Here is a 6,000-nt window from a genome sequence, read left to right as displayed (position 1 = left end):
CTGTGGGGGTTTCAGCTACGATAGTGAGAAAAAACACAAAACACACCAACAGCTCTGTGCGATCAGAAACTCACTCCAGTCCCATTTTATAGGATGGGAGGGAGGGAAAGAGGGGAGGATAGATGGGGCAAGGGAGGGAAGGAGAAATGGAGGGGGTAAGTTTGGCAGGGTGTTGCAATGTGGAAGAGAGTCCAAAGTGTTGATTAATTCTATAAAGACCTGGCAGAGACACAGTAGGCTGGACACCCTCCAGCACTGTGACCTGTCCACACAGTGTCGTGACACAGACACTCTGTCTGAACAGATGGCTGCACTGGAAGGACAGTCTAGACTGTACAGTGCATTCAGAAAGTATTCAGACCCATTGACTTTTATCACATTTTGTTACGTTATAGCCTTATTCTAAAATGGATCAAATAAAAATAATTCCTCATCAATCTACACTCAATACCCCATAATGACAAAGCGAAAACAGGTTTTTAGAAATGTTTGCACATTTATTAAACATGAAAAACATAAATACCTTATTTAAGTGTTCAGACCCTTTGTTATGAGACTCTAAATTGAGCAGAGGTGCATCCTGTTTCCATTGATCATCCTTGAGATGTTTATACAACTTGATTGGAGTCCACCTGTGGTAAATTAAATTGATTGGACATGATTTGGAAAGGCACACACCTGTCTACATAAAAGGTCCCACAGTTGACAGTGCATGTCAGAGCAAAAACCAAGCCATAAGGTCGAGGGAATTGTCCAAAAAGCTCAGGGACAAGATTGCGCCAAAGCACAGATCTGGGGAAGGGTACAAAAAAAAATTGAAGGTCCCCAAGAACACAGTAGCCTCCATCATTCCTAAATTGATGAAGTTTGAAACCACAAAGACTCTTCCTAGAGCTGAGCAATCAGGGGTGAAGGGGCTTGGTCAGGGAAGTGACCCAGAACCCGATAGCGCCAGAGTTCCTCTGTGGAGATGGGAGAACCATCCAGAAGGACAACCATCTCTGCAGCACTCCACCAATCAGGCCTTTATGGCCAGACGGAAGCCACTCCTCAGTAAAAGGCACATGACAGCCCGCTTGGAGTTTGCCGAAAGGCAACTAAAGACTTTCAGACCATGAGAAACAAGATTCTCTGGTCTGATGAAACAAAGATTGAACACTTTGACCTAAATGCCAAGTGTCACATCTGGAGGAAACCTGGCACCATCCCTTCACCCTACGGTGAAGCATGGTGGTGGCAGCATCATGCTGTGGGGTTTAGATAATAAACAATCAAATGTACAGTAAACATGACACTCACAAAATAATAAAGACATTTCAAATGTCATATGTCTATATACAGTGTTGTAATGATGTGCAAATAGTTAAAGTACAAAAGGGAAAATAAATAAACATAAATATTAGGTTGTATTTACAATGGTGTTCGCACTTCACTGGTTGCCCTTTTTTTGTGGCAACAGGTCACAAATCTTGCTGCTGTGATTGCACACTGGTATTTCACCCAATAGATATGGGAGTTTATCAAAATTGGATATGTGGATCTGTGTAATCTGAGGGAAATATGTGTCTCTAATATGGTCATACATTTAGCAGGAGGTTAGGAAGAGCAGCTCAGTTTCCACCTCCAGCTCCTCGGGTCTCTCTCTCTCTCTCTCTCTCTCTCTCTCTCTCTCTCCTCTGAAGGGGTATATTTTATTGATGGAAAGGTTATAAATATTTGAGTGCATTTCAGCGTGACTTGAAAGGCTTCCGGACCACAGCACTGTGTGCCGTTTGTTGAAAGAGCCATCTCTGTCACAGTATCTCCTGCTCAGTGCAGAGGTAATGAGTCGAGGCACTGAGTTGGAATAGAGCACCTGAGGAGCTTTCATAAAGTAGAATTATTAGAAATCTATGGAAGCTTTAATGTCCACAGACAGAGGATAGCGGGATCTGACTAGTCATATGAGCATGTGCACTTTTAGGGACAGAAACCAACTGTATATAGTACCAGTCAAAAGCTCAGACACACCTACTCATTCAAGGGTTTTTCTTTATTTTTTACAAATGTTCTACATTGTGGAATAATAGTGATGACATCACTATGAAATAACACCTATGGAATCACGTTTTAACAAATCAAAATATATTATATTATATTTTAGATTATTCAAAGTAGCCACCCTTTGCCATGATGACAGCTTACATTTACATTTACATTTAAGTCATTTAGCAGACGCTCTTATCCAGAGCGACTTACAAATTGGTGCATTCACCTTATGACCTCCAGTGGAACAGTAGTGCATCTAAATCTTTTCAGGGGAGGGGGTGAGAGGGATTACTTTATCCTATCCTAGGTATTCCTTAAAGAGGTGGGGTTTCAGGTGTCTCCGGAAGGTGGTGATTGACTCCGCTGTCCTGGCGTCGTGAGGGAGTTTGTTCCACCATTGGGGGGCCAGAGCAGCGAACAGTTTTGACTGGGCTGAGCGGGAACTGTACTTCCTCAGTGGTAGGGAGGCGAGCAGGCCAGAGGTGGATGAACGCAGTGCCCTTGTTTGGAGTGTAGGGCCTGATCAGAGCCTGGAGGTACTGAGGTGCCGTTCCCCTCACAGCTCCGTAGGCAAGCACCATGGTCTTGTAGCGGATGCGAGCTTCAACTGGAAGCCAGTGGAGGGAGCGGAGGAGCGGGGTGACGTGAGAGAACTTGGGAAGGTTGAACACCAGACGGGCTGCGGCGTTCTGGATGAGTTGTAGGGGTTTAATGGCACAGGCAGGGAGCCCAGCCAACAGCGAGTTGCAGTAATCCAGACGGGAGATGACAAGTGCCTGGATTAGGACCTGCGCCGCTTCCTGTGTGAGGCAGGGTCGTACTCTGCGGATGTTGTAGAGCATGAACCTACAGGAACGGGCCACCGCCTTGATGTTAGTTGAGAACGACAGGGTGTTGTCCAGGATCACGCCAAGGTTCTTAGCGCTCTGGGAGGAGGACACAATGGAGTTGTCAACCGTGATGGCGAGATCATGGAACGGGCAGTCCTTCCCGGGAGGAAGAGCAGCTCCGTCTTGCCGAGGTTCAGCTTGAGGTGGTGATCCGTCATCCACACGGATATGTCTGCCAGACATGCAGAGATGCGATTCGCCACCTGGTCATCAGAAGGGGGAAAGGAGAAGATTAATTGTGTGTCGTCTGCATAGCAATGATAGGAGAGACCATGTGAGGTTATGACAGAGCCAAGTGACTTGGTGTATAGCGAGAATAGGAGAGGGCCTAGAACAGAGCCCTGGGGGACACCAGTGGTGAGAGCACGTGGTGTGGAGGCGGATTCTCGCCACGCCACCTGGTAGGAGCGACCTGTCAGGTAGGACGCAATCCAAGCGTGGGCCGCGCCGGAGATGCCCAACTCGGAGAGGGTGGAGAGGAGGATCTGATGGTTCACAGTATCGAAGGCAGCCGATAGGTCTAGAAGGATGAGAGCAGAGGAGAGAGAGTTAGCTTTAGCAGTGCGGAGCGCCTCCGTGATACAGAGAAGAGCAGTCTCAGTTGAATGACTAGTCTTGAAACCTGACTGATTTGGATCAAGAAGGTCATTCTGAGAGAGATAGCGGGAGAGCTGGCCAAGGACGGCACGTTCAAGAGTTTTGGAGAGAAAAGAAAGAAGGGATACTGGTCTGTAGTTGTTGACATCGGAGGGATCGAGTGTAGGTTTTTTCAGAAGGGGTGCAACTCTCGCTCTCTTGAAGACGGAAGGGACGTAGCCAGCGGTCAGGGATGAGTTGATGAGCGAGGTGAGGTAAGGGAGGAGGTCTCCGGAAATGGTCTGGAGAAGAGAGGAGGGGATAGGGTCAAGCGGGCAGGTTGTAGGGGCGGCCGGCCGTCACAAGACGCGAGATTTCATCTGGAGAGAGGGGAGAAAGAGGTCAGAGCACAGGGTAGGGCAGTGTGAGCAGAACCAGCGGTGTCGTTTGACTTAGCAAACGAGGATCGGATGTCGTCGACCTTCTTTTCAAAATGGTTGACGAAGTCATCTGCAGAGAGGGAGGAGGGGGAGGGGGAGGAGGATTCAGGAGGGAGGAGAAGGTTGCAAAGAGCTTCCTAGGGTTAGAGGCAGATGCTTGGAATTTAGAGTGGTAGAAAGTGGCTTTAGCAGCAGAGAGAGAAGAGGAAAATGTAGAGAGGAGGGAGTGAAAGGATGTCAGGTCCGCAGGGAGGCGAGTTTTCCTCCATTTCCGCTCGGCTGCCCGGAGCCCTGTTCTGTGAGCTCGCAATGAGTCGTCGAGCCACGGAGCGGGAGGGAGGACCGAGCCGGCCTGGAGGATAGGGGACATAGAGAGTCAAAGGATGCAGAAAGGGAGGAGAGGAGGGTTGAGGAGGCAGAATCAGGAGATAGGTTGGAGAAGGTTTGAGCAGAGGGAAGAGATGATAGGATGGAAGAGGAGAGAGTAGCGGGGGAGAGAGAGCGAAGGTTGGGACGGCGCGATACCATCCGAGTAGGGGCAGTGTGGGAAGTGTTGGATGAGAGCGAGAGGGAAAAGGATACAAGGTAGTGGTCGGAGACTTGGAGGGGAGTTGCAACGAGGTTAGTGGAAGAACAGCATCTAGTAAAGATGAGGTCGAGCGTATTTCCTGCCTTGTGAGTAGGGGGGGAAGGTGAGAGGGTGAGGTCAAAAGAGGAGAGGAGTGGAAAGAAGGAGGCAGAGAGGAATGAGTCAAAGGTAGGCGTGGGGAGGTTAAAGTCGCCCAGAACTGTGAGAGGTGAGCCGTCCTCAGGAAAGGAGCTTATCAAGGCATCAAGCTCATTGATGAACTCTCCGAGGGAACCTGGAGGGCGATAAATGATAAGGATGTTAAGCTTGAAAGGGCTGGTAACTGTGACAGCATGGAATTCAAAGGAGGCGATAGACAGATGGGTAAGGGGAGAAAGAGAGAATGACCACTTGGGAGAGATGAGGATTTGCACACTTTTGGCATTCTCTCAACCAGCTTCACCTGGAATGCTTTTCCAACAGTCTTGAAGGAGTTCCCACATATGCTGAGCATTTGTTGGCTGTTTTTCCTTCACTCTGTGGTCCAACTCATCCCAAACCATCTCAATTGGGTTGTTGTCGGGTGATTGTGGAGGCAGGTCATCTGATGCAGCACTCCATCAATCTCCTTCTTGGTCAAATAGCCCTTACACAGCCTGGAGGTGTGTTGGGTCATTGTCCTGTTGAAAAACAAATGATTGTCCCACTAAGCGCAAACCAGATGGGATGGCGTATCGCGGCAGAATGATGTGGTAGTCATGCTGGTTAAGTGTACCTTGAATTCTAAATAAATCACTGACAGTCTCACCAGCAAAACACCCCCACGCCATCACAACTTCTCCTCCGTGCTTCACGGTGGGAACCACACATGCGGAGATAATCCATTCACCTGCGTCTCACAAAGACACGGCGGTTGGAACCAAAAATCTCAAATTTGGACTCATCAGACCAAAGGACAGATTTCCTCCGGTCTATTGTTCATTGTGTTTTAATCAGTTATTTGGTGACATTTGATTATATTTAGTATAGTTTTATTTTTATTGTATTTTGTTTTGTATTTTACCCCCCTTTTCTCCCCAATTTCCTGATATTCAATTGCGATCCAATTACGATCTTTTCTTAGCGCTGCAACTCCCCAACAGGCTTGGGAGAGTGGAAGGTCGAGTCATGCGTCCTCCGAAACATGACCCGTCAAACCGCGCCTCTTAACACCCGCCCACTGAACCGGGAAGCCAGCTGCACCAGTGTCGGCGGAAACACCGCTCAACTGACAACCGAAGTCAGCCTGCAAGCGCCAGGCCCACCACAAGGAGTCGCTAGAGCGCGATGAGCCAAGTAAAGCCCCCCCGGCCAAACCCTCCCCTAACCCGGACGATGCTGGGCCAATCGTGCGCCGCCCTATGGGACTCCTTATCACGGGTCTGTAGTGACGCCCCAAGCACTGCGATGCAGTGCCTTATAGACTACTGCGTCACTCGATAGGCCCATATTTAGTATA

This window comes from Oncorhynchus nerka, linkage group LG25 (assembly GCF_034236695.1).
Source record: "Oncorhynchus nerka isolate Pitt River linkage group LG25, Oner_Uvic_2.0, whole genome shotgun sequence".
NCBI classification, from domain to species: domain Eukaryota; kingdom Metazoa; phylum Chordata; class Actinopteri; order Salmoniformes; family Salmonidae; genus Oncorhynchus; species Oncorhynchus nerka.
The sequence above is the reverse complement of the archived record's forward strand: the minus strand, read 5'-3'. Positions refer to the sequence as shown.